The 9989-nt window shown below is 39.7% G+C and overlaps 1 protein-coding gene across 1 annotated transcript in view; it reads left to right on the forward strand.

The window, feature by feature from the left end:
* LOC311116996 (F-box/LRR-repeat protein 15-like) overlaps positions 1-9737 on the forward strand; it is a 60731-nt gene extending 50994 nt beyond the window's left edge. The window contains exon 6 of the mRNA XM_084192006.1: positions 9699-9737. The gene's annotated coding sequence lies outside the window, so the exon portion shown is untranslated. The remainder of the gene's footprint in view (positions 1-9698) is intronic.
* The last annotated feature ends 252 nt before the right edge of the window (positions 9738-9989 follow it).

A 9989-nucleotide genomic window follows, 5' to 3' on the forward strand; every position in this document is an offset into this window, starting at 1 on the left:
AAATCAAATGCAAATAGTCGGGGTAGCAATTTGATTAGATGTTCAGGAGACTAGTAGTCTCCTGAGTGGCGCAGTGATCTAAGGCACTGCATCGCAGTGCTAACTGTGCTACTAGAGATCCTGGTTCGAATCCAGGCTCTGTCGCAGCCGGCCGCGACCGGGAGACTCATGGGCGGCGCACAATTGGCCCAGCGTCGTCCAGGGTAGGGGAGGGAATGGCCGGCAGGGATGTAGCTCAGTTGATAGAGCATGGCGTTTGCAACGCCAGGGTTGTGGGTTCGATTCCCACGGGGGGCCAGTATAAAAAAAAAAAAAATGTATTCACTAACTGTAAGTCGCTCTGGATAAGAGCGTCTGCTAAATGACGTAAATGTAAACTTATGGCTTGGGGGTAGACGCTGTTAAGAAGCCTTTTGGACCTAGACCTAGACTGAGAGAACAGTCTATGACTAGGGTCGCTGGTCTTTGACAATTTTTAGGGCCTTCTTCTGACACGGCCTGGTATAGAGGTCCTGGATGGCAGGAAGCTTGGCCCCGGTGATGTACTGGGCTGTACGCACTACCCTCTGTAGTGCCTTGCGGTCGGAGGCCGAGCAGTTGCCATACCAGGCAGTGACGCAACCAGTCAGGATGCTCTCGATGGTGCAGCTGTATAACCCATGCCAAATCTTTTCAGTCTCCTGAGGGGGAATAGGCATTTGTCATGCCCTCTGCTGGTCATCTATGAACGTTTGAACATCTTGAAGAACAATCTGGCCTTAATGGCCACGTACATTTTACATTTACATTTTAGTCATTTAGCAGACGCTCTTCTCCAGAGCGGCTTACAGTTAGTGAGTGCATACATTTTTCATACTGCTTGTCATCGGCAAGGACTAGGGAGTTTATGATAAAAAGTAACGGAATAGAGCTAAGCACAGGCAAAATCCTAGATATACACTAGATGCTTACCAAGACAACATTGAATATTCCCGAGTAGCCTAGTCAGAGTTTTGTCTTAAAATCGGCTTGAAAATCTATAGGAAGACTTCAAAATGGCTGTCTAGTGTAGTGTCGAGTCAATGTTGCTAATCATTGCTGTTAAACAAAGGAGTCCGCTTATACTGAACTTTGATCATAAGTTTTATTCATATCACAAGATTTCAGCATAAGTGTACAGATGTATATAGCATCCGGAGAGCAGTGTCCTCCAAATTACAATGTCTGCTCTGCCGTTCTTTGTCTCTAACCTATACTTATAAGATATACAAAAATATGGGTGGCTCCCTCTACTGTCCAATCACCTGTCTCCAACGAACAGGGGTGTCACTACAAAATGGCTCCCTTTCTGCTAAATAAACATCCTCTCAGGTTCCACTTAAAACCTTATCAAACTCATAATTCTTCATATACTACACTAGCAATGATCAACAACCATCTTGACAGAACTTGAATAATTTTTTTAAGTATAAATGGGAAAATATTGTACAATCCAAATGTGGGAAGCTCCGAGACTTATCCAGAAAGACTCACAGCTGTAATCACTGCCAACTGTGATTCTAACATACATTGACTCAGGGGTGTGAATACTTACGTAAATTAGATATTTCTGTATTTCATTTTCAATACATTTGCAAGAATTTTGAAATAAAAATTTTGAAACTTTGGCAAAGCATCAAGTCTATTTAACTTAGTGCACCGTGTTCATAACAGATTATAGTTTTGGGATTTTTATTTTATTTATCAGATGTTTCAACGATGGGCGGAAGGTCGCTTAGTGGTTAAGAGTGTTGTGGCAGTAACCGAAAGGTCGCTGATTCTAATCCCTGAGCCGACTAGGTGAAAAATCTGTCGATGTGCCCTTGAGCAAGGAACTCAACCCTAATTGCTCCTGTAAGTCGCTCTGGATAAGAGCATCTGCTAAATGACTAAAATGTAAATGTAAAAGTATCGGCCCAGTTTGACCTAGTTCCATCTTCTCCCACTAACGCGACTGGACTTCCTCTCACTACTATATTTGGTGGTGAGAAAACATTCTAAACAAATGCTTCAGCTTTACAGCCCGTGACGTGTCTGGGTTTTCCCTTCTGTCTGTGCTACGACTACGGGGGCGGGCCGGAGCGGAGAGCTAGAGATTTTCTTTCTCCTCGCCCAAGTCCTCTGATTGGCTCAGCTCCAACTTCAGACGATTGAGTCAAAAACCACAATGTGCCAACCAACTAGAAGCCTGTTTTTGCATATTTTAGGGTCGTTGAAAAAAAAAACATGGAAATGAAATTATTATTATTATTATTACTCTTATAATCTCCACCCGGCACAGCCAGAAGAGGACTGGCCACCCCTCAGAGCCTGGTTCTTCTCCACCCGGCACAGCCAGAAGAGGACTGGCCACCCCTCAGAGCCTGGTTCTTCTCCACCCGGCACAGCCAGAAGAGGACTGGCCACCCCTCAGAGCCTGGTTCTTCTCTATGTTTCTTCCTAGGTTCCTGCCTTTCTAGGGAGTTTTTCCTAGCCACCGTGCTTCTACATCTGGACAGATTATTGGACACTATTTTAATGTTCTGCAGTCTATGTAAATAGTGTAGTATCGAGTAAATGCTGCTAGTCATTGCTGATAAACAAAGGAGTCCGCTCATACTGAACCTTGATCATAAGTTTATTCATATCACAAGCTTTCAGCATACGTTTTACAGGTGTCATGCCCACCCGGAGAGCGACGCCCCAGATTGCAATGGTCGCTCTAACCTGTTCTTCGTTTTTCCCCCAGTATATATAATCTCCCCAAGATGTGGGTGGCTCCCTCTACTGTCCAATCCCCTGTCTACAACACACTTCCTGTCTGTTGTATCCGGGGTGTCACATTAAAACCGGCTCTCTTTCTGCTAAACAAACATCCTTTCAGGTTCCACTTAAAAACATTAACAATGTCATAATCTTCATATACGACATTCCCCCCTTCGAGACTAAACAGTCTCGAAAACAAACAGAATAGGATTATGACAAGTAACAATTTATCTTATTGAGTATATTTAACATTAAACCAAAAACATTTCCCTCTGGAGTGTAAATACCTTTCTATGAAATATGAATAAATGTTTATGAAGTGTGAATACATTACTATGAAATATGAACAAATCTTTATGGAGTGTGAGAGCGAAAAACTGTCTGGCAACCTTCGTTCCAAATCCATCCATCAATCAAGACAGTAAAATTCTCTCACGGTCCCTCTGCCCCAGGCAACCACCTAGGTACTCCCGATGAATTCATAAATCTTTATCAATGCATTTGAAACTATGATGCAATTATATACACATGTAAGCCCCTGCAAACAAAATACTATCCAAAAAATGTCCACTCTAAGGCTGGTCAACCCATCGGACCCTACCGTGGACCTCTATCCCTGCCTAGACTCCCTGTCCCTAAGCATTCACGAAATAAACAAAAACATCTAAGATCCCCACATGTATTCAATAACATCAAATATCATTCTACAAAAATTAATACCTAAGAATATGACACAAATTATGTATTACACATGCAAATATGTCTATATTTCATTGCAGACACTGGAATGTAGTCCACTACACTTCATCTCCTCCGTAGTCTCCTCTTCCAATGCATTGTTGATGATGGAATGGGAACCTTTCCACACCTTCCTTGTTCCATCTCCTCCAGTCATTCTCCTTTCATATTGTCCCTTCATATTGTCCTTGTTTGAGTATTTCAATCTCTACATTTTCCCCCAAATGCTTCTGGAAGAAAAGAAAAGACCAAACAGTATCTTTTGCAAAACAACACGTTCAAATTAAACATCAATATCAACTAAGAATATAAAAATTATATATAAATGATGTATGAATCAATATAAATGATAGAATAATGAAATAGGATAATGTGATTCATTCATACACTTCCCCCCTTTGATTCATAACATCATACTAAAATCACACTAATATTGATTATTTTTTTTGAAAAATGATCAAATATTCAAAAAGGATATTTATCATCAATACTCCATCCAGTCCCACTTGTCCCTCTTCATCCAGATCAGGAACAGTCAACAACGGCATCTGAGTGTTGTCTCCAGGCATCACTACTCCAACCTATCTCAATATCATAGCTTTCTCAAAGGTCAGTAACCAATTACAAACATCACACACAGTGCTATCAAAGCTGCTATTAAAATCTGATCCATCACTGCTCCTACTGGGCCTAACTGATCTTGCAACCAAGTCTTCGCTGACCATCCAGCTCCTTCAGATCTACCAAACAGATCCCTTATATTCTTCAACGCATAGTGATACTATCTGGAATCAAAGTATAGGTAATATTATCAATATGATATTCCCAAATTTTACACCATACCATGGAAAAAGTCCCCCCTTCTCTCTTAGCCTTATCCTCCAATGATAGGCTTCCCAGACTATAAAATATCGCCATGTCCCTTTCCACCCTACTTCCAAACCTAGATTCAGATTTATCTGTGTCCGGTGCTACCCCTCTTTTAATGGTAAAAGCCTCATATGGAAGCTTCAACGTTGACATGTAACAACATCCTGTCCATCCATAGGGTAAGAATATATACGCTTTATCACCACAAACCCTCCAAATATCTCTAAAATTCCCAATAGTCACATTGTCAGGCAAAAGCTAATCTTTCACCATCAAAGTCTTGCTGTTCTTACTACCTGGAACATAAAAAGTAACATTATATTTCTCATTACTACCCTTAAGGTCATGCATACCCAAAGTTATCATATAATCATCGCAATCTGATATTCCCATAAACATACCCCTTACATCATATGTTTTATTAGAACAAAAACAACTTTTAGCCCTCAATGGTTTCACCTCCAATGCATCAGGGTTCGCTGTTACCTGATTTTCCTTCCCATCTAACAAATTCACATAGGGTAATTCATTTAACCAAGAACACTTAAACCTAGGCTTAAACAAATGTTTTGACAACGACATTATTTTATCTGTTACTGATTGTTGCTGATACAATAGCCATGACAAAGCATAAGACTGACACATACTTGATAGAGGTCGAGCGACCGTCTAAAATGGAACCCCACGTGTCTGGTGCTGGAATTCTCAACAGACATGGACCCTCAAGATTCCTCACTGATCTTACAGAATGAGCTAGCTGCTGGAACCAAAGATTCCTACCTGCCCATCCATCTTTAATTTTCACAACAGAAGAATCAAACCATACGCCTTCCATTTAGTTTCTCTCTTCCCTAACGAGCGGTACTGATCAGATACCTCTCCTTGTCTGTCATTAAAATCAAAGACCTCATCCTGTACCTCCATGATAGTATCCTTCACTATTTCAGATCTATATTGTTCTCTACTACTATCTGCTTTCCTATTTTAACCCTATCCTTACTATCATTGACAGCACTCTCTATCCGTACCATAAACCCCCGAGTCACTCTTGCTACATACTTTAATTTCAGAAAAGTTGTTGTTGATGTCTGTGTCATACTTCCTACATTTGCTATTGCCGTCGTACCATTAATCCCTTTCAAGTGGGTCTTAGAGTTCCTTCAACCCTAGTTCTCCTAACTTTTTTTAATCTAATCTTTTCTCCTAACCTTTAAAAACCTTTTCCACTGATTTATTCACAAAATCCCTTTACCACCAATTTTTTGAATATGTGATTGGGAAGTCCCCACCTGCTTCTGACTTCTTTACACACAGACTTGGCAAATGACTAAACATCTTTTAGCCTAGTTTGAAATCTCTTGGTGTAGGAATGTAACCCAGAATAACAGTCACCCCTTTTAACTTTATTCTTCAGACAGATTGTCTAATAGGCAGTCTAATAGATTATCATCCTTCCTATGATATTATCTTTTTAAGCAAATATGATTCCCAAAAACCCTATTCTTTTAAAATCTTCTACCAGACAGCCGTTTAGTGTACATCTTATTGTACAGTTCAATTTACACCATGCATCTCTTCCCAACAATGCAATAGGTATATGTTCTAATATTAGTATGTCTATTTTAATTTCTCTTTGATTTTTATAGAAGAGCTCAATTGGTTCCTTTAGAGTAATTAGCTGTTTTACTACCTCAAATCCCTATCCTAATTAGTTAATTTTACATAGTGAGATGTTTAACCTCTTTAGGCTCAACACAGATAAAAGTTTTTCCACTATTCACCTCTCCTAGTCCTTTGTTTTTACTTCAATTGTTAGATATTTTCCTTCCTAATTGGTGCTACCAGCTGACACCCCCCTTCGTATCTTCTAGGCTCTAGAATCCTTGAAGGGTACACCTAGAGAACAGGTGATCTTCACTTGCTCCTTTATCTTCCTTAGAAATGTCCTCTGTTGTTTCCTCCTGGCGCATTGCAATCACAGGTAAAGTAACCAACCTGTCCACAATTATAACACTCTTCTGAAAGTTGCTGGAAGTGTAGCTGAAATCTTCCTCCTCCTTCTAAGCCTTCTCGTCCTCTTCCTCTCCAATTCTGTGTCTGTCCAGAAACTGGCTGTGGATATGAAACAACTGGTACCGCCCTTGATGGCTGGTACAATTGCGGTTGGCCTTGTTCAGTTGAAGCTGTAGCAGTGATTGTTGATTTGGTTCACTCTGATTCTTCATAACCAAAGCTTCTCTTCTCCTTCTCCACCAGTTGTATGATTGAGTTTTTTAAGAGTTTCTTCGTCCTGTTCTTTCTTGTTGTTGACATATCAGGATTCTTCAACAGCTTATATTCTAAGTTCTGTCCTCGAAATATCATCTTCCATCATCTTCTTACTAGTGGCCTTTTCCCTTGGCCTCACTGTATTCTTCTCTTAGTTTCCAGACATCTCGGTTTTTCTTACTTCTGGAGTTTTGGATTCATCTTTCTGGTCGTTTCTGCTTGTCCTCTATCTATTATTCGTTCATCTTCATCTCTGATGCAATAATCACCCTCCTGGATGATCACTGGAAGCTGAGGATAAACATCCCTAAGCTCTCCTTCCTTCTCATAAGGTGGGTGTCTTTTTGCTGAATCCGTGTGTGAGAAAGGTGTACTAACTTCTGCCATTAGTTTTTCTGTCGCCTTCTCTTCCTTTAGCCTTTTCTCTATACCTTTGTTTATCTTATCGCTGGAATCTTTTATCAGTTTTTGTTTGAGAATGAAGGGCAACTTTTGTTTCATTTGCCGGATAACCTAGCAATACTTTAGTTAAAGGATTACTATTTTGTACTATATCAACAGGTGTAATTACCTTCATAGCCTTGCTGTCCTTTCTCCCCATTGTAACAACCCTTTTATATTCCTTTATTGTGAATTATTTTATTTTAGACTATATAGCCTATGGCTTCCCCCCTTTAATTATTAATATAAACCAAACTTGATTTTTAAATCAATCAACAAAAATATGAATATTAAAAAAATTCAATTAAATTTTTTATTCACAAAATATTTTTAATTAAAATAAAAAATCAATTAAAAAATCAATTACAAATTATGAATAATTAAAACCAATTTTTTATTTCTATATCCTATCTTACCAATGTATCAATTAGTAGCTATCTTACCACAACCCATCAGGAAAGTAAATGCCAGTAGTCAACTTCAGACTACAATACCCATAAACCCCCTTGCTTTATAAGCACCCAATTATTTTAATTTTACAGAATAATGTCAGTACTCGATTTCCAACACAACTGTAATCAAACCAAGTGATGCCCAGAGACTCTAAAATGCAAATTTTATTCAAATGATCAGTCTGTTGCCAAGCCTCTGTGAAATTGTCATAACATCAAATATCCTGTAGGGGAAGATTTTGCAAACAGAACCGGCCTCAAAACCTTTTGACTCGATCCTCCCCTTGTCACGTGATGTCACGTCAGCACCTCTTTTTCTTTCTCCCTCTCCTCTCGTCTCGTCCTATTGTTCCTCTCATATGAGAAAAGAACAGAGACACAGAAAAAGATTTTAGTAGTTAATGCAATCACTGAGTTACTTCCAGCATTCAATATTTCTTCGTTCACATTCGCTCTAAGAATCAACTCAGGAATAAATATAGATAGCTCAATAACATTTTTTTATTTTTATTTTTATTTTTTTATTATTTTATTTATTTTAATTAGTCAACATATATCTCTCTCATTTATCAATTCAATAGGTCACAAAACCAGTTTCATCTTTAACCAACAGCCGCTTTAACAACTAGAAGATTCCATTCATTTTCAAATCTTTTGTCTTTGTTCCCTCTCGTCTGTTTCTCTGTTTCCCCCTGCAGTGTAACAGAAGTATGACCCATTTACCCACAATCCCCCTTGTTGTAGTTTTAGTAAACAACGTGTTGTAGTTTAGTACCGTAAAACAAACGTGTCATAATCTCGTGCCGTAAACTCCCGTGTGTCGTAACCTAGTGTAGTAAAATCAAACGTGTTGTAGTTTAGTAAAATCCCACGCATGCGCGATACATTCAAAATACTTTTTCACCGTGGAAGGGAGATTCTTAGCTCTCTCCCCAACCCAAACAGACAGTTACCAGTCCTGCTGTACCTCCGTTTTCCCCTCATAGTCAAACAACATTTAACAGCGCTCACAAAACCTAGAACCGAAATTCTACACACACAAACATAATTTAAGAGGCTTTATTCCATCGCAGTGGACCCCTAAGGTCACATGTTAGCATGCAGCATATTAGCATTTAGCATTAGCATTAGCCTGTATGCACCATGTAGCATGAAAACAATGTACCCGACATTGCGCCTTAAATTACTTTTCTTTGTTCCTACTAACTTTAGGCTGCCGTGAGTTCTGGATATTTTATGAGAGGTTACTTCAGACAAATGCTTCGTCAACCACCAGCTGAGATGTAACATCAATAGAATGTATATTCCAAACCCCGTGTTCCCAGAACACACCTGAAACCCCTAACGCGTTACCAGGATTTATGGCCCACCCTATGGTCGCCTCGTTTGTTCCGAGGGCTTATCAAATCCTGCAATGTCCTAACTTGTATACATATCTTGGCCCCCGATTGTTCTTGACTTCCTATTCAAGCAACACATCTCTATAGCCAATCTATAGGCTCTCCCCCCTTTTGCGCTGTTTACCAGTGCAAAAATAAATTTATAATGATTAGCCAGACCCCCAGTTCTCAGCAATAACGCAACACAAAGCACATTTCGGTCCTAATGGTACATCTCTCCAGTGCACAATCAAATAGCATCCAAACTAACAAAACTCCCAAAGCGGTAAGAAAAACCTCACCCTTATCTGGCCATGACTTCAGAAGGAGTTAGCTTGGCGTTTGAATGAAACAAAGGATAGATGCAGTCCTTCCCTTTTCGTGACGCCATTTGTAGTATCGAGTAAATGCTGCTAGTCATTGCTGATAAACAAAGGAGTCCGCTCATACTGAACCTTGATCATAAGTTTATTCATATCACAAGCTTTCAGCATACGTTTTACAGGTGTCATGCCCACCCGGAGAGCGACGCCCCAGATTGCAATGGTCGCTCTAACCTGTTCTTCGTTTTTCCCTCAGTATATATAATCTCCCCAAGATGTGGGTGGCTCCCTCTACTGTCCAATCCCCTGTCTACAACACACTTCCTGTCTGTTGTATCCGGGGTGTCACATTAAAACCGGCTCTCTTTCTGCTAAACAAACATCCTTTCAGGTTCCACTTAAAAACATTAACAACGTCATAATCTTCATATACAACAATAGCTTTATTGTGTTTTTTTTTGCAGGTTTTCCTCCACTAGGAGAATGACCTGTTTCAATTGAAACACACCCTGGGTGCTGGGACATCAATTAAGCAGTGCAAGGACAAGCAGAAACGGATGTATATGGGAAATATATTATGGAACTTGTCTCTAATTTATTCCAGTGGTAGGCCTTTCGTAGTCTGGTTGTCAGTCTGTTTAGCTAACAGTTGACAGCTCTCTGACTTGCTGGAGGACCCAGTGTTACACCTCCTCACAGTAATATTATGCCAGTAAATATCTGAAGGCAAATGCACAAACACACAGAGACAGTCC

The sequence above is a fragment of the Coregonus lavaretus genome, assembly GCF_964263955.1.
Source record: "Coregonus lavaretus genome assembly, contig: HAP1_SCAFFOLD_349, whole genome shotgun sequence".
Lineage (NCBI taxonomy): Eukaryota > Metazoa > Chordata > Actinopteri > Salmoniformes > Salmonidae > Coregonus > Coregonus lavaretus.